This window comes from Taudactylus pleione, unplaced genomic scaffold (genome assembly GCF_031769625.1).
Source record: "Taudactylus pleione unplaced genomic scaffold, aTauple2 ptg000726l, whole genome shotgun sequence".
Classification (NCBI taxonomy): domain Eukaryota; kingdom Metazoa; phylum Chordata; class Amphibia; order Anura; family Myobatrachidae; genus Taudactylus; species Taudactylus pleione.
Genome location: NW_028285128.1, coordinates 9411841 through 9431873, shown reverse-complemented (window position 1 = coordinate 9431873; position 20033 = coordinate 9411841). Strand labels below are relative to the sequence as shown.

General features: G+C 44.5%; 2 pseudogenes; both read left to right on the top strand.

Moving 5' to 3' along the window:
• The first annotated feature begins 11497 nt into the window (after positions 1-11497).
• Positions 11498-13849, top strand: LOC148477337 (uncharacterized; annotated as a pseudogene).
• A 1331-nt stretch (positions 13850-15180) lies between these two features.
• On the top strand, positions 15181-19142 carry LOC148477336 (uncharacterized; annotated as a pseudogene).
• The last annotated feature ends 891 nt before the right edge of the window (positions 19143-20033 follow it).

Here is a 20033-nt window from a genome sequence, read left to right as displayed (position 1 = left end):
TCCAAGTTGCAAAAAGGGATGATTATTGGCTTTTGGGTCAAGGGTGGAAGTATTTATGAAACAGCACAGTTTGTGAACTGTTCGTCTGCCGCTGTGGTGAAGGTGTATTGGGACTGGACAAATGGCACCATTGCGAATAACCGATGTGGAAACTGCAGAGCACCATTGATGTGAGAGGTGAACGTCAGCTATGAAGGTGCATGAGGGCCGACCGACAGTGGAGCAGCTCACCGTCAAAATAAACCTGGGAGCCACCAGACGTGTGTGTAAAATTACTATTCAGCAAGCCCTGCTGCGTATGGGGCTCTGAAGCAAACGGATGGTCACTGCACCTATGCTAACGAAGGTACATTGGCGGAAAAGGCTTAAATTTTCACACATGTATCGGAATTGGACCTCCAATGAGTCACGTTTTCTGCTTCATAGAGTGGATGGACGTTGACATGCCAGGCGAGAAAAATCGGAGAACAAACACCCTACAACCATTGCTGGAAGACCACAAGCTGTTGGTGGCAGCGTTAATATCTGGGGCAGAGGTTCCCAAACGCAGTCCTCAAGGCTCCCCAACAGTTCAGATTTTAGAGATATCCACGGTTGAGCTCAGGTGACTTATTTAGTACCTCAATCAGTTTGAGTTAACCACCTGTGCTCAACCATGGATATCTATAAAACCTGAACTGTTGGGGAGCCTTGAGGACCGCGTTTGGAAACCTCTTGTCTGGGGAATATTTTCATGGCATTCTTTGGGCCCACTCATCCATGTGGAAGGCACCCTCAACCGATATGGTTATGATTCCATCCTTGAAGAGCACGTACAACCATACATGCTGATTGTCTTCCCTGAGGCGGATAGCATCTTCAAGCAAGACAATGCGACATGTCACATGGCTAGAAATGTCTGACAGTGGTTAGACCAGCATGACCAAGACTTCCAAGTACTTCTCTGGCCCCCTAATTCCACAGATTTGAACCCAATTGAGCATCTGTGTAACCACGTCGATCATTGTGTTTGCTCTATGGATACTCCACCCTCCAGCAGCTGTGGTATGCACTGCAGTCAGCATGGCTCCAGATATCTGTGCCAACCTACCAGCACCTTATTGAGTCACTCCCAGCCCGTCTAGCTGCTGTCCGTGCTGCACACAACAGTTACACTGGCTATTAGCTGGTGGTCATAATAATGTGACTTGACTGTGTATGTTCCATATGACACATCTCAACTGTAGATACAAAAGTTGGCAAAACTCACAAAGCTGTTATTACTAATGCTGTGTCACATAAATGCAAGACTGAAATCTGCTCAGTAGTTCAAACCAACAAGCAGTCAGATTCAGAGATGTGTGAGGTGTGGCTATTAAATAACGAGACTGATGCAATAATTTATGTTTAATTATATTGTCACAACCCAGGCTTATTACCCCTGCCACTGGGTTACTTCCACTCCTGTGGCCAGCTAGCTCGCCCCCTGAGCTCAGTTCGTGTGTCCATTATTATCTCTGTGAAATGCAGGCTTCACTGTTTCCGGCCTACTAGGCCGCAGCACACATCCAGGCAGCCCCGGAGTACTGTTGTCCCAATCACCTGATCACGATTCGGCCAGTCAGCCGATATCATCTGACACTGCTCATCCAATCCTGGCTAACCCCGGGGTATATATTCCAGTATCTGGATATCAGTCATTGCCAGTACAATGTCTAGCTCAGTCCCTACTAAGTGAAGCTTACTGAGCTCCTGCTGCTTTCGTTTGTATCCCGCTGGTGCAGTTCTGATTGTGTTTGCTGCACTAACTCCTATGTCATTCTACTCCTGTGCAATCCTCATCTCTAATTGCATAGGTAATATCCAGCCTCTTCCTGTGCTGCTGATTCTGGTCTGCACCTGTGCAAATATACACCTGTCTAGCTTACGGGAAGCAGTCGGGAAGCCGATGGATGGAATCCTGACTGTCGGCTTCCCGATTGTCTAATCCCAGCAAGGGTTAAATGACAGGCTTCGAAATCCCGATGCCTGTCATTTTCCCAATGCCGGGAGCCCGACACCCAGCTTACCGATCGAAGGTAAGCCGGGCGCCAGGCGCTGATAGCCGTGAGGGGGGGGAGTGTTAGGTTTAGGGTTCCTGGGGGGGACTTAGAGTTAGGCACTCCCCTGGGAGGTTAGGTTTAGGCTAGGGGTAGGGGGGTTAGGGTTAGGCACCCCCGGGGGGAGGTTAGGGTTAGGCACCCCCACGGGGACTTCGGTTTAGGCACTTAGACGGGGGATTAGGGTTAGGCACTTGGGCAAAGCATCCACCTGCCTACTCATGTATATCAGCCGTTCCTGTTTCCCTGGTTCTGTACCAGATTATTCCACAGCTTCCATCCATACCGGTGTTCTGTCTATATCCGGTTCTGTCATCTTTAGAGTGCTCCCAGACTACAGAGAAAACCCAGTCCTGGTAAATACTTCTGCCAAGATCTGCCACCCAAGTGTCCTGGACTACAGAACCAAGTAAGACGAGTACTTTTATTATTACCAAGTAACAACCCAGTTCAGCCTTGTTAATCTACTGCTACACTCTTCTCTGCTACATACATCATACCATCAACAACACCGACTTCCCTGGCGGTCTAGTGGTTACGATCCGGCATCCCTCTGCTGAGACTCGGTTTCGATTCCTGTTCTGGGAACCATCTATTCACGTGTCAAGAGATCTCTTCAGGCCTGCCAGCTTTGCATACACACCTCCCACTTCCCAAACAGACATTTACCCGACCCCGGTTCCACAAACAAACACAAGCGTGACATATATTAAGTACATTTTAACTCTGTTACCTTTCTATGAACTCCCTTTCTACATCCACACACCGCTGCATTATTTAGGGAAAAGAAAGAAGCCACACGGTGCTCAGTCTGGCAAGTATGGAGGGTGTTCTTGCACTGCAATCTGTATCTCGGCCAAAAACTGCTGGTGGGCTGGTGCGTTGCCCTGATGATGAAACCATTTTTCGAGAACTCTGGCCTCTTTCTTTTTTCCTGCAAAGTTGCTAGAACATTTTTGTAGTAATGTTGATTCACTGTTTTGCTTTCTGGTACCCAGTCAACCAAAGTAACACCCTTGATATCAAAGAAAACAACATGGCTTTGAATTTGGATTTGCTTTGACATGCTTTCTTCATTCTCGGTGATAATGGTGTTTTCCAGTGCATGGACTGGTGTTTTGTCTCAGGATCGTACTGGAAGATCCAAGTTTCATCACAGGTAATAACATAAAAAAATGCGAATACTCTTAAATTTGTTCCAAAATGTCTGTACAAATTTCACTTTTGATTTTCTTTCTGCTCAGCAGTGAGAAGCCTTGGAACCATCTTAGTGCAAACTTTTGTCATGTTAAGATCTTGATGCAAAACTTGCCTAACAGTTTCTTTGCCGATGTTTACCATTTCTGCTATCATTCGGATGTTGAGTCACCAGTCAATTCGAATTTGTACAATTTTCTATATTTTTTCCACATTTTCATTTGTTTTTGATGTACAAGGCCTTTCAGGATTTTCATTATCTTCTACATCCTCACGACCATCACTAATTCTTTTATGCCACTCAAACACACGTGCACGTGACATACAATCTGCCTCGTAAGCCTCGGTTAGCATACAGAAAGATTCGGTGGGTGTTTTGTTCAATTTATGTAAAAATTTTAAGTTAACACGTTGCTCTACTTTTGAACAACAGAAAGCTATCTGTGTGAGAAGGTTGAAACATGCAAAACCTTTTTGGGATAGTCCTAGGTCAATGTTCCCCCACTCCCTTTTAACTCACGTAGTATGGTTTATTTTTTACAAATACAGTCTCATTATTTAATAGCCACCCCTCGTACGCTAATGCCACCAGAGCTGCGTATGTGTACACAGTGCGAAAATATGCAAATGTAGCAGTAACCTCACCTGGATTTTTATTGATATGTATTTGTAATGAGATGCCTTCGCAAATCCAAGAATTTGCTTACAGAGATGCAGCATTGGTCGCAGAACAAATTATCTATCTGTTGCATAATACATGTTTAATTAGTGTTTGAACAGGGTAACTAGAAACACCATTTTCCTCCAATTTTAGGGGACCTCCTATACATTGTTTTTGCAAAGTTTTTTACCTGTTCCAAAATATACTATCTTAAGGAAAATGTATCCTATTCTTCCATGTTTTATGTTTTAAATACCAATCTTTGCTTTTAGTGCCCGGCACCAAAAGTAGTTACCCACCTACTTTCCTTTAGTATTGTATTTCTTCAGTCCAGTTGGTGGTGTCACAAATCGCCGGCGCGCCTTGTTACAAAATCAGGTTCCGGCTATCTCCCCTCTTCTGGGTTCTCCTGTCCTGCAGCCCCACATCCAGACTATTCCCTCAGTACAAGGTACTCGCCGCACTGGGACGATGCTCACTATTGCCAGGAGATCGGGATGCTGGACTGCGGCACGTGATGCTGGGAATACTGGCTGACGTTGTGCACTTACCCGTGGATTATCAATCACCTCCTTGCTTGCTCATTGGTTCCTTATCTTTTTTAAGCCTATTGGTTCAACGCGGCTTGTCAGCAATAGCGTGTCTGTACGTGTCCTTCCGGTTCCTGCCAGTTGTGGTCCTGCTCGTCTGTGCCTGTTCTGCTGTGTTTCTAAGAACTCTAGTCCTACACTCTCACTCCTCTCATCTAGAGTGGTAATTTATTGCTGCCTGTGGTGTTCCTGGGTTGTGCTGTGCCTGCGGCCTTGTCGCTCATTGTAGTAATTTATTACCATCTCTTAGCCTATTTCCACCTTGGCTCTCAAAGCCGCATCCTGGCTGTCTATCCGCACCTCGGCCCACAAGGCCGCACCTCAGCTCTCAAAGCCGCATCCCAGCTATCTAGCCGCATCCCGACCCACAAGGCCGCATCTCAGCCTGTTACCACCTCGGCTCTCAAAGCTGCATCTCAGCTGTCAAAGCAGCACCTTGGCCCTCTAGGTTGCATCTCAATCTGTGTACTACCGGCTCATTAGCCACCTCTCATCCTGTTTCCATATCGGCTCTCAAAGTCGCATCCCGGCAGTCATGGCTGCACCTCGGCCTCAAGGCCACCTTTCGGCTCTCTAGCCGCACCTCGTCTGCCCTAGCCATTTCTCAACTATGCAAGCTCTTGTTTGTAGACTTCATCAAGATTACCTCACCTTTCCAGTCCTCAAACAGTCGCATAACATCTAGTTGCCCTAAGATAACCGTGTAAGCCTCTACTATTTCGAGTTAAGTCCAGTCGGCCACCTAAGTACCGGTGAACGTGTCCAGTTCTAAGGGAACAGCGGGTGGCTGTTATTGGTGAAGACCTCGTAGGAGTGATTCTAGAGGTCACATGGTGTTTCCTAGGAGACCATAACATGTGGTAGGACTGAGGAAACTATAGATTGCTTTGGAAAATTAGGCCGAATAAAGAGAAAAAAGGACTCTTTTTGGGGGCACACAAAGGTATAGAGTTATGACATAGATGTCCTATTAAAAAATAACTTTTATTGAATATAAATTAAAAATTATGAACAACTGTAGACAAACAAAACAGACAAACAGTGTACTTTACACAGAAAGGGATAGCTAATGTTCTCTCCCACAAATGGTTTGTGCATATATATATATACACAATAACCAGGGAGATTTATTGCTCCCAAAGAATTTGTACAGGGGCCTGGCAAAATAGTTATTCAAAACATGGAAGTATGCTTATAGGTACTGTATATCACCAATTAGTCATAATTAAGGCAAAAAAAAAACATATCTTTCAATTACCATATAAACCCTTATTGATGTATTTGAGGTTAGAATATGAATAACAAAAATTGTACATAATTTAAACCAATCTCAGATATTTGTGAGAAAAACATATGAATAATGATAATTGTTTACAATTTAAACCAATCTAATACACATAAACGACTGGTTTATGATAGTAAAGCCTCACTGATCAGATATATAAAGGTAAATCATAGGCAAGTACTTGTGTCTACCTTATTCTATGATAAATCCATATTGCATTATATAATGATAGAAGCATATACTGATGCCTGCATGCACTGGAGAAAACACAACCAGAAAGGGATAGAAAATATCCAATAAATCATACCGTTATAAATATAGAGTACATCTCATGAATTGATTATACATCCATGTGGGTATTAAACTTCCCTATTACTGCTTTGCAACATCATCTAAGAAAAAGTGGGAGTGAACATTAGCTATCCCTTTCTGTGTAAAGTACACTGTTTGTCTGTTTTGTTTGTCTACAGTTGTTCATAATTTTTAATTAATATACAATAAAAGTTATTTTTTAATAGGACATCTATGTCATAACTCTATACCTTTGTGTGCCCCCAAAAAGAGTCCTTTTTTCTCTTTATTCGGTTTATATGTCATAAACAGACTCTGGGGAGCACCACGGACTCACCAATATAAACAGATCTAGTAGACCAAAGTCTCATGATCAGGTTTGGGAATATTTTGTCAATTTCTGCAAAGGTCCTTGTGGTTTTTTTTAGAGAGATATACTATTCACATTATCCTAGTAGAATTCTTAGTGCGGTTTCCAATACATTTCTTTTTGCTTATTTGGAAAATTAGGGTCAGGTCAATGGTGTCGGAATCTTATCATTTATTAAGCCACCTGTACTGCTATATCCATAATGTGTCCCAGCTAAGAGCAGATGCTGACCACAGACATTATCTCATAGACATATTACTTTTCTCTGCAGAAAGGTTTCCTTCCATCAGTCAGTTGCACTTGATATTTTTAATCCATTATAGAGAATGTCTGTTTAGATGTGTAAATGAAATTAATAAAAAAAAACTTGGCAGCACACTAGTGATAACGGAACTTACCTAAAAACATGCAGGTTTTTCCTTTGGAGGAAGGACAAAGGCCAGGTGGTGCAGTATGGGTTTCAGACTTAGAAAAGATCTTAAAATCATTTGGCCTAAATAATACTTTCTCTGAGCATCTTTTTTCTTCTGATAAAGCACCTTATGGTGTGAAACGTGTTGAATAGACAGTGAACTACAAGCAATGATCAGCCGGTACCTTCCACCTTCAACATCGGGGACCCGGTGACATCATCAATCAGTGCAGCGGTCACGGAGACAGCAACTGTCGGGCATCGGTTGAACACCACCAGCCGCATCCAGGGGGCAAGAAAGACAGCCGAAGATTAGAGTAAGGTAGGGAAAGTTATTACCATCCACCGGCAAATGCATGGCTGCCGGCATCTCTGCCTTTTACCGCATCAATTTGGTGTATTCTCTGCACTGGGATCCACTATCCATATTATAAATATCAAGCAAAAGCTATAAACATATTGCATTGTCCTATATCTTTTTTACATTTTAGCGCTCGTTACATATTTTATAAAAACGATCTTAGCAAATTGGGTGTTCACAAACTAGGTGCCGCAATGTGCCGCTGGGGGTGCCAAGGTTTGGTGCTCTAGAACTAAATTATTTATGGTCAATGTGATAGGCAAAACCAGTGCTGGTGGTTGCCAATCATAAAATACATGGATAAACATAAGTACAACCCTGTCCACCACGTAGGGGCGTAATTAGGTATTTAAAGGCCACATAGCAAATGTTTGTAAGGGTCCCTACGTACCACCCAATGGTGAAAAATTTATATAACACATGTAACTTTGACAAGGAAGGTGCCCCCCTCAGCTCTGGGCCCCAAAGCAGCTGCACCACTTCCACCTCTGGTAGTTATGCCCATGCCACCACCACATAACTGAACCTAAAATTTACAGGTAAGCACAATCTAATTAATTTAATATTTTTTTCTGAATTTCTCTATAAGAAACTGTTGTCCTAAGGGTGCAGTGAAAAAATAATTCTGATACTCTAGGGCACCGTGATTGAAGAAACTTTGGTAAATCACTGAGTTAATGGTATATTTTTGTTAGGAATAGTATCAGACAATTTCACCTGCGGCCATCAGAGGTCACTGTTGTACTCAAAATCCTGTTTTTGAACTTATCCTTACAAGATGGCCAGAACTACCTATTAAGAATACATATCGGATCCTTTTTGGACCCATAAAGGGGTACTCACTGGTTAAAGCATTTTTCTTGAGTATTTTGTTTGCTCAGCTTCTGTTACCTGAACTTGTCTTTTCTTGGGTGAAGCTCAGCAGTCTTGATTACTGACCTGGCTTTTACTACTGCTACCTGCTTTTGTACCAACCTGCCTAATGTATATTTGCTTGTGCACCAATCTAAATTTCTACTGACTACCTACTGTGTGCCAACCCACCCGGTTGTTTACTGGCCTAGCTTACTGCTGACAACCCGCTTGTCTGCCAACCCAGCTAATGTCTGATCACGTGCTTGTGTGCTGACCTGGCTTATTACTGACAGGATGTAGTCGGCATCCTGGCGTGCGGGATGCTGACGGTCTGAATACCGGCGCCGAAATCCCGACAGGTCAGGATCCCAGCACCAGTATCCCGACTGCTGGCATTCCAAAGGTAAGTATCAGAGTGTTAGGGGGAGGTTAGGGCTAGGTAGCGGGGTTAGGTATTAGGGGGAGGGTTAGGCCCCAGGGAGGGAGTGTTAGGATTAGGGCGCGGGGAGGGGGAGATTAGGTTTAGACACTAGGAGGGGAGGTTAGGTCTAGGCCCCAGGGAGGGATTGTTAGGATTAGGGTGCGGGGAGGGGGAGGTTAGGTTTAGACACTAGGAGGGGAGGTTAGGTCTAGGCACCGGAGAGGGGGTGTTAGGTATAGGGCGTGGGGGGGGAGGTTAGGTTTAGGCACTAAGGGGGGGAAGTTAGGGTTAGGCACTGGGGAGGGAGGGTTAGGGTAGGGGTTAGGGTTAGAAAAATACTCACCGGTGTTCTCTATGGGTGTCGGGATTCTGGGCATGGGGATGCCGCTGTCAGTATTCTGACCAGCGGCATCCCGACAGCCAAGATTTTATACCCAACCCTTACTGACTACCTGCTTGTGTGCCAAACTGTCTTTTGTCTTACTATCCTCTTATGTGTCATGCTGCCTAATGTTTGACTATCTGCATGTGTGCCAAACTCAGCGTACATCTGAACATTTGCTACCTTTATATTCTGTATTCTCTCAGATTAGGCCATAGACCTATGAGGGAGTATGTAAATATCCTGGGTGACACTAAGGTTACCACCTTTTTCATTTTAGATTCTGGGCAGGGGGCGTGGCCAAAAACCATGGTAATGTTACAAGCATTTTAACTGTCACAGCCCCCTCACACACCTTATAAGCTATAAGAGCCCCTTCAGGTATGAAAATGTATAATGCTGGGACACCGTAATACCACGTAATGTGTGCAGCAGTAAAAAGTATTCAGTTGCCTCCTTATGTTCATGAATATAAAAATGGATAATCTAATTATATTTTCAAAATAATGTCTATTAGAGTTCTAATAATCATCGGATTACAGTCTGTCACAGTGCAATTAATACGAAACACTGAGAACGGGATGCACACATTGACCCATTATTGATGATGGGATTCCTGGGTCCCTGGCTTCCTCTATAAACTATTTCCAAACAGGTGACAGGTGTAAGCCATTTCTTCCATGCATCAATGAGCAGATTTGGTCAGAGACCCATTAGTTCTCATCAATGTGGGGAGGTGGCCAGCAAGGACTCTGGATGTGCGCTGGGATGTGGGCACTTTGGAAGCAGGTGGGAGACAGCCAGCTAGTACTCGAAGACCACATAGACGGGAAGTTAGGCATGGGAGGTGGGGTCCTGGAAGGTGGCCAGTAAAGACTTGGAGAGATGGGGAGCTGGGCCTAGAAGGTGGGGTGTGGGAAGGTGGCCAGTGAGGACTCAGAGAGGCAGGATGCTGGGCCTGGGAGGCGGTGTCTGGGTAGGTGGCCAGCGAGGACTTAGGGCCTGATTCAGAGACAAGTACTAATGCGATCGCGACTGCGTTTTCGTACATTGCGCAGCTGCGAAAATATGTTAGCAAAGATCACCTGAGCATAAAGACACCCACTGCTGCCTTCTTGCCTGCGGGCAATGACTCATACCTACTGTACTTAAACATAGGTAACATCGAAGCACATCGACGCCAATCTTACCCTTGTGGCAGGTCTGACCTGCCCCAAGCCTTAAGTGCTCTTCTGAAACGCAGAGCTGCGTATGCAATAGCAGTGGCTAATTTATGCATACCCGTGTAACGGCTTTTAAACGGACAGGCACTCCTGTGTTTTTGTGACCACTCCCCATTACCACCCCCAAACGCTGGCAGTCTGTCACTCACTTAGCGATGAATTCTTCTGTGCGTGCGTAATCTAAATGTGATAGCAGCGAACGCGCAGTGTGGTGCATACGCATGCGCGGTGGCAAACAATCGCTCGATCTGTGTGAAAATTACATTAGTGTGACATCCTATTAAATAAGATTATTCTACAAAAGGGCATAGAGGCTAATGCCATTTTGAATAAAGTTTATTTAAATAAAAAAAAAACAGCAGTTTGAGGAGTGACAGTTGGAGCCGTTGTGAGGGGAGAGCTGATGATGCCATGGAGCAGAGATGAGCAGCTGACGGAGACTAAGCATAAGGAGAGACAGCAGTGGGAGAGCAACATAAGTAAAATAGAGTCAAATTAAGAACTGTAAGCAGTCAAATCATGATCCTGCTGACACCCTCAGTTAAGAGAGCGCACAGCATGTGTCAGAGAAAAGACTTTATACCTTTGTCTGATTCACCTTCATCTGAGGGGACACTGGCTCAGCAACGTTCATTGGACTGGGTGAGATAAATCCTTTAAATATATATATTTAGAAATCTGCTCCACTGCACAGGACTTTATCCTATAGAGGCTATACCTACACAGCGGATTCCACAGGAAGCAATTCCAGTTTGTTTGATACAACCATCTTTAATACATGTGCTGCAATATTTTGCTCAATGCTACAAGGAGTTTTACATCCTGAATCCTACAGCATAACAAGATAATTGGGCCCCAACGTGCACATAAAGACCCCCTGTAGTATCCTTGGCCACACCAAAGTTATCTTGGACTTTACTAATGTCTATGCATATATTTATTATATTGGTTTATTTTAGTAATGTAGTATTAAGCTAAAATGTTGTTATATATTTTCCATATATGTGATGACCTTAATATGTATAAACTGTATGTGATTTCATTAGATTATGTGAGTTTAAATAAGCTGAATCCATTCTCTCTCCTCTTTACCATAACCAATACCTATTCCTAGTTATGGAATAAACTGTTTTATTCTTTTATGCAAAGCTCTGTCTACCCTTCTTTGTGTCTGCCTAGGAAATGCTTGCCTCTCTGCCGGGATAGTGTTTAGGGAAAAGCTGCTGTCAAAGGAAGAATACCGTATCAAGGTAACTCTGACCTGTACCTACACCACATCATTTGCACCCTTTTCACACCAGGGTATTACATTTGGCGTCACAAACAGGATTTTCAGAGTCAAAAGCAAGCCATACCCTCAGCACAAAGGAAATGTCACAAGACAGGCAATCCACACGAGGGGCACCAGCACCCAATGGTGAAGATCCAGTAAGAGCAGCCCCAGTTATGACTCTTGCTACCCCAATTACCATGCCATACTACTTTGGGGCCCCTTGGCTCCCAACCTACACAGGTATTGCCCACAGCACTGAAACCAGCATCTTAGGAGAATTCAAGAGAAAAATGCAGTCCATGTTTAGCCTGCACCCATTGAATATGCAACAACAGGTGGAGATCTTGATGGGACAGTTGAAAGGACCTGCGCTAAAAGATGTAACTTCCTGGCGTACTGACGAGAAGAAGACTGTGGACCAGATCCTCCAAAGACTTGGTACCATCTTTGACACAAGGACGGTGTCAGAACTTAAAATGCATTTCTATGCTCGAAAGCAAGTACCGGGAGAATCACTCTGGGATAATACCCTAAGCCTGCAGGAAGCACTCAGAGATGTTCAGCATGCAGACCCTGAAGAAGTGCATGGCAAAGACAAAATATGGTTGGACCAGTTTATTGATGGTGCAAGGGACGAATTTGTAAAAACTCAGCTGCGATTGCTGAGATTGCAAAAACCTGACAGCACATTCCTAGATTTTAAAGAGGCCGCGATTAAAGTTCTAGGCTCCAGCCTTTCCTCCGAAGTTGCTCCTCAGGTGTCTTTTCCAGAGTTGCTGGAGTATCGAGAGAATTCTGATTCCCAGGAGTCAAGTTTTAAAGGAGCTACTTACCCACTTGGGGTAAAAGGAGTGACAGTGCATCATACGCAGGCATGCATACCGAACTCCACTAGTGAATTACAAGCTCAGCTGGCTGAACTGACACACTGTGTGACAGAAATGTGTAGAGAGCTGCAGAGTATGAAAAGACAGCAGGCACAGCTCCAGGAAGAAATTGAATGGTGCCAAGAGAGACAACAGAACAGTTCCCAAAGGGACATCCATAGCAGCATTGCAAGACTTTCTTCCAACTGCTTTGCCTCCCAAGGACAACCTATTTTCCAAAGTGATGACCGAAGCAGACATATTAAGAGAGAATGTGAGCAGCCAGGCCGTTTAAACTCCAAAACCTTGTGGTCACCCCGTTATGTTGGCCAATGCCCAGTGGTTCCAGTTTACATGAATAGAGTATCAATGCATGCTCTCTTAGACACTGGCTCACAAGTGACCACAATACAAGCAAACCAGTTTGAGCAGCACTGGGGGGAGGAACAGATGTTTCCATCAACTTCCACATTAATAAACCCGATTTCCAGTAATGGGCATTGCATCCCTTGCAAAGGATACTGGGAAGCTGAAGTTCGAATTGGATGAACAGTGTTACCCCAGCAAGGCTTCAAAATCACCACTGTCCAAGATGATGGATTGCCTCCAGTGATAGTGGGCATGAATGTGCTGCGCAACTGTTGAGAGGAACTTGTAGCGGCACTCAGAGGAGAGAAGCATACTGTCCGGCTTTCAGAGAAGCAAAGCCTTTCACCTGGGAAAGACAAAAGGAAAGGAGGCATGATGCCCAGACTACCTGCAAGAGAGAAAGATGTTCAAGATGAAGCTTGTCAAAAAGAGGCAGAGATCCCCATTTCCAGTCTCCAGATTGGCAGAATGCTTCACTATTGGACATGAATCATTTAGCATCCAGTTCTAGAAGCCTTAAGCAACCCAAACAAGTTGCCAGGTGTGAAAATTTGCAAGGCAACAGTCAGTTGATAAGTCACCTCAAAGCCTTACTGAGGAATGGGAAATACTTGACGAAGCGACAAAGGCAAGAATCCGATACAGAACTTGTGAAGCTGTTGAGGCAGCGAGAAAGGCTGTTTTAAGAAAAGGGACAGTTGTTTCGATGCAGTGTGGATCCCAAAACTAACTACAGGAATATTCAACTTGTGGTCCCAAAGAAAAGAGCCCATTTTGTGTTACAAAAATATCATGACCAGTCCGGGCACCCTGGGTGCAGAAGGATGGAAGTAGGCATCTGGAAAAAGTTATTTTGGGTAGGGCATGAGAGAAGACATTAAGAGATGATGCCAGAACTGTCCGACCTGCACTGCAAGAAGGACATCACACCCTCCATTTGTCCAGAATACATGGTCCCATGTTGACTGTGTTGCTGAATTCCAAGGTGAAATGGAAGAGGTACATAAAGTCAATGTACATCAGATGAGAGTGTTATGTCACCGACAAGCAGAGAAGAACGACAGAGCTTGGAGAACAGAAAACCACCATAATCAGCTTAAGCTCTGTACAGCCTGTCCCAGAGAAAGTACAGAAAGAGTCCAAGACTTATCCATGGTGGAGAGGTTGGGGTTTCCTAGACAAAATTTTATGACCTCACATTTTGCCAGGGTTTGATCTGTTGCTTTAGGGAGCATCTGTCAATGTAGCACAGGAGCTCCAAATAGAATTACCTGATAGATGTATGCAGTGATGTGAATATTATGTAATTTATATGCAATTCCCATAACTGTGTATTTTACAGTGATATGACCAAAGTCCTAATGCTTATTTTAATATATCCGGTTGATGGCAACTTCTCTTGCGTGAGCACACGCATATTTTCAGCAGGGAAGTATGTGATATCCTATTAAAATAAGATTATTCTACAAAAGGGCATAGAGGCTAATGCCATTTTGAATAAAGTTTATTTAAATAAAAAAACAAAACAGCAGTTTGAGGAGTGACAGTTGGAGCCGTTGTGAGGGGAGAGCTGATGATGCCATGGAGCAGAGATGAGCAGCTGACGGAGACTAAGCAGAAGGAGAGACAGCAGTGGGAGAGCAACATAAGTAAAATAGAGTCAAATTAAGAACTGTAAGGAGTCAAATCGTGATCCTGCTGACACCCTCAGTTAAGAGAGCGCACAGCATGTGTCAGAGAAAAGACTTTATACCTTTGTCTGATTCACCTTCATCTGAGGGGACACTGGCTCAGCAACGTTCATTGGACTGGGTGAGATAAATCCTTTAAATATATATATTTAGAAATCTGCTCCACTGCACAGGACTTTATCCTATAGAGGCTATACCTACACAGCGGATTCCACAGGAAGCAGTTCCAGTTTGTTTGATACAACCATCTTTAATACATGTGCTGCAATATTTTGCTCAATGCTACAAGGAGTTTTACATCCTGAATCCTACAGCATAACAAGATAATTGGGCCCCAACGTGCACATAAAGACCCCCTGTAGTATCCTTGGCCACACCAAAGTTATCTTGGACTTTACTAATGTCTATGCATATATTTATTATATTGGTTTATTTTAGTAATGTAGTATTAAGCTAAAATGTTGTTACAGTATATATTTTCCATATATGTGATGACCTTAATATGTATAAACTGTATGTGATTTCATTAGATTGTGTGAGTTTAAATAAGCTGAATCCATTCTCTCTCCTCTTTACCATAACCAATTCCTATTCCTAGTTATGGAATAAACTGTTTTATTCTTTTATGCAAAGCTCTGTTTACCCTTCTTTGTGTCTGCCTGGGAAATGCTTGCCTCTCTGCCGGGATAGTGTTTAGGGAAAAGCTGCTGTCAAAGGAAGAATACCCTACCAAGGTAACTCTGACCTGTACCTACATAACATCATTTGCACCCTTTTCACACCAGGTTATTACTTTTGGTGTCACGAACAGGATTTTCAGAGTCAAAAGCAAGCCATACCCTCAGCACGAAGGAAATGTCACAAGACAGGCAACCCACACGAGGGGCACCAGCAGCCAATGGTGAAGATCCAGTAAGAGCAGCCCCAGTTATGACTCTTGCTACCCCAATTACCATGCCATACTACTTTGGGGCCCCTTGGCTCCCAACCTACACAGGTATTGCCCACAGCACTGAAACCAGCATCTTAGGAGAATTCAAGAGAAAAATGCAGTCCATGTTTCATCTGTACCCATTGAATATGCAACAACAGGTGGAGATCTTGATGGGACAGGTGAAAGGACCTGGGCTAAAAGAGGTAACTTCCTGGTGTACTGAGGAGAAGAAGACTGTGGACCAGATCCTCCAAAGACTTGGTACCATCTTTGACACAAGGACGGTGTCAGAACTTAAAATGCATTTCTATGCTCGAAAGCAACTACCCGGAGAATCTCTCCAGGATTATGCCCTAAGCCTGCAGGAAGCACTCAGAGATGTTCAGCATGCAGACCCTGAAGAAGTGCAAAGACAAAATGTGTTGGACCAGTTTATTGAAGGTGCAAGGGATGAATTTGTAAAAACTCAGCTGCGATTACTGAGATTGCAAAAACCTGATGTGATGTTCTGGGTTGTTTGTGGACCCGGGGTGGTAGCAGGAGTGATCACAGAAGCAGATTTAAAAATAAAACTAGAATTTTTAATAAGTGCTTGAGTAGACAGATAATGGCAGTAAATAAAAGTCCAGGAATATATAATGTGCACAAGAGTTCTGTGGTGGGAGTAAAAGGGTTAATGTCCAAGTAGATACAATTAAAGCTGTCCAGGTGTGCAGGTAGTGAAACTGAAAATAATCAAGCAAGGTTTGTAGTGAGCTGAAAATAAACAAGCCAGGTATACAAGTAGTGAACTGAAGCGCAGGATGTCAGCAGGCTCAGGCACTCAGGTATGGGCAAGGGTGATGGAGGAAGCGGGGTAGTCCAGTGGGAGCTAGGAGCTGACAGGCAGACTGGCAGACAGCGAATTCACAGGAACAGGAAAGCACAGAGAACTCCCTCTCAGCTAGGCTGAGATACACGTTGCACTGGCAAAGAAGGAAGGCACTGACCCTTCCTAAATACCCCATGCCGTGCTGTTACTGGCCGGAGGGAACATGTGACTCACCAGGATTGGCCAGCCGCATCACATGGCCAGAAGGCAAGATGGCGGCGCCCATGCCATGCGGAACGGAGACACCGCCAGGCTTCACCAGCGCAGAGTGACAACAGGGCCGCACAACAACACGCGCAGCCAAAGCCCCCCGCCAGACACCAGCTCCGCCACCAGACAGCCCACGCCACAACGACCTCACAGGTAACACCCGCCTAGCGCCATGCTGAAATACCCTGGCCGTGACAGCTGACAGCACATTCCTGGAATTTAAAGAGGCCGCGATTAAAGGTCTAGGCCCCAGCCTTTTCTCCGAAGTTGCTCCTCAAGTGTTTTTTCCAGAGTTGCTGGAGTATCGTGAGAATTCTGATTCCCAGGAGTCAAGTTTTAAAGGAGCTACTTACCCACTTGGGGTGAAAGGAGTGACAGTGCATCATACGCAGGTATGCATACCGAACTCCACTAGTGAATTACACGCTCAGCTGGCTGAACTGACACACAGTGTGACAGAAATGTGTAGAGAGCTGCAGAGTATGAAAAGACAGCAAGCACAGCTCCAGGAAGAAATTGAATGGTGCCAAGAGAGACAACAGAACAGTTCCCAAAGGGACATTCATAGCAGCATGGCAAGACTTTCTTCCAACCGCCTTGCCTCCCAAGGACAACCTATTTTCCAAAGTAATGACCGAAGCAGACATATTAAGAGAGAATGTGAGCAGCCAGGCCGTTTAAACTCCAAAACCTTGTGGTCACCCCGTTATGTTGGCCAATGCCCAGTGGTTCCAGTTTACATCAATTGAGTATCAATGCATGCTCTCTTAGACACTAGCTCACAAGTGACCACAATACAAGTAAACCAGTTTGAGCAGCACTGTGGGGAGGAACAGATGTTTCCATCAACTTCCACATTAATAAACCCGATTTCCAGTAATGGGCATTGCATCCCTTGCAAAGGATACTGGGAAGCTGAAGTTCGAATTGGACGAACAGTGTTACCCCAGCAAGGCTTCATAATCACCACTGTCCAAGATGATGGATTGCCTCCAGTGATAGTGGGCATGAATGTGCTGCACAACTGTTGTAAGGAACTTGTAGCGGCACTCAGAGGAGAGAAGCATACTGTCCGGCTTTCAGAGAAGCAAAGCCTTTCACCTGGGAAAGACAAAAGGAAAGGAGGCATGATGCCCAGACTACCTGCAAGAGAGAAAGATGAACAAGATGAAGCTTGTCAAAAAGAGGCAGAGATCCCCATTTCCAGTCTCCATATTGTCCGGCAGAATGCTTCACTATTGGACATGAATCATTTAGCATCCAGTTCTAGAAGCCTTAAGCAACCCAAACAAGTTACCAGGTGTGAAAATTTGCAAGGCAACAGTCAGTTGATAAGACACCTCAAAGCCTTACTGAGGAATGGGAAATACTTGACAAAGCGAGAAAGGCAAGTGTCACGACCAGGGTTTCTCGGCATGGTAGTCGACGGGTAATACCTGTGAGGACGCTATGGCGAGGGGCGTCTGGCGGTGGCACTGGTGCCTGGCGGGGAGCATTGGCTGTGCGTGGTTCTGTGTGGGCATACTGTCACTCTGGTCTGGTTAGGCCTGGTGGTGCTTCTGTTCCGTTCTGGCATGGGCGACGCCATCTTGTCTCCAGTCAGGTGACCTAGTTGCCCTATCCTGTTGTGTCACATGCACCTCTCTGACCAGTCACGGCTGAGCACTAGGAATTTAAGGGAGTTCAGAGCTCCCTTGCATTGCCAGTGCAACGTGTTTCTCAGTGAGAGCTGAGAGAGTGAGTTCCTGTGCTTTCACCTGGTTTCATTGCCTAAGCCTGTTTCACCTGACTTGCTCCTACCCTGCTGGATTCCCCTGCCTCCTCCAATTACCTTTCCTATTGCCTGAGCACCTGTGTCGGCTAGACTTACCCTGCACCCTCCATTTACCTTTTCCCTTGAATGAGAAACTGAACATGCTGTTTCCCTGCACCTTACCTCCATTTACACCCAGCTGGACTTCGTTACCTCTGCCTGCATTTTGTTACAGCTCACCATACCTGCATACTGGACTGTTCCTGCCTATCACTTTCTGGACATTTTCCCATTTACTCCACTACAGTTATTAAGTGCACTTTAGTGCTATACCTGGACTATTTCTTGCCATTCCCATGTCTGTTAAGCCAATCATTAAAAGTTCCACATTTACCTTTAAATCTGCTCCTGTGATCGCTCCTGCTACCACTCCGGGTCCACAAGCAACTCAGAACATAACAGCAAGATTTCGATCCAGAACTTGTGAAGCTGTTGAGGCAGTGAGAAAGGCTGTTTGAAGAGAAGGGACAGTTGTTTCGATGCAGTGTGGATCCCAAAACTAACTACAGGAATATTCAACTTGTGGTCCCAAAGAAAAGAGCCCGTTTTGTGTTACAAAAATATCATGACCAGTCCGGGCACCCTGGGTGCAGAAGGATGGAAGTAGGCATCTGGAAAAAGTTATTTTGGGTAGGGCATGAGAGAAGACATTAAGAGATGGTGCCAGAACTGTCCGACCTGCACTGTAAGAAGGACATCACACCCTCCATTTGTCCAGAATACATGGTCCCATATTGACTGTGTTGCTGAATTCCAAGGTGAAATGGAAGAGGTAGAATAAAGTCAATGTACAGCAGATGAGAGTGTTATGTCACCGACAAGCAGAGAAGAACGACAGAGCTTGGAGAACAGAAAACCACCATAATCAGCTTAAGGTCTGTACAGCCTGTCCCAGAGAAAGTACAGAAAGAGTCCAAGACTTATCCATGGTGGAGAGGTTGGGGTTTCCTAGACAAAATTTTATGACCTCACATTTTGCCAGGGTTTGATCTGTTGCTTTAGGGAGCATCTGTCAATGTAGCACAGGAGCCCCAAATAGAATTACCTGATAGATGTATGCAGTGATGTGAATATTATGTAATTTATATGCAATTCCCATAACTGTGTATTTTACAGTGATATGACCAAAGTCCTAATGCTTAATTTAATATATCCGGTTGAGGGCAACTTCTTTTGCGTGAGGACACGCATATTTTCAGCAGGGAAGTATGTGATATCCTATTAAAATAAGATTATTCTACAAAAGGGCATAGAGGCTAATGCCATTTTGAATAAAGTTTATTTAAATAAAAAAACAAAACAGCAGTTTGAGGAGTGACAGTTGGAGCCGTTGTGAGGGGAGAGCTGATGATGCCATGGAGCAGAGATGAGCAGCTGACGGAGACTAAGCAGAAGGAGAGACAGCAGTGGAAGAGCAACATAAGTATAATAGAGTCAAATTAAGAACTGTAAGGAGTCAAATCGTGATCCTGCTGACACCCTCAGTTAAGAGAGCGCACAGCATGTGTCAGAGAAAAGACTTTATACCTTTGTCTGATTCACCTTCATCTGAGGGGACACTGGCTCAGCAACGTTCATTGGACAGGGTGAGATAAATCCTTTAAATATATATATTTAGAAATCTGCTCCACTGCACAGGACTTTATCCTATAGAGGCTATACCTACACAGCGGATTCCACAGGAAGCAGTTCCAGTTTGTTTGATACAACCATCTTTAATACATGTGCTGCAATATTTTGCTCAATGCTACAAGGAGTTTTACATCCTGAATCCTACAACATAACAAGATAATTGGGCCCCAACGTGCACATAAAGACCCCCTGTAGTATCCTTGGCCACACCAAAGTTATCTTGGACTTTACTAATGTCTATGCATATA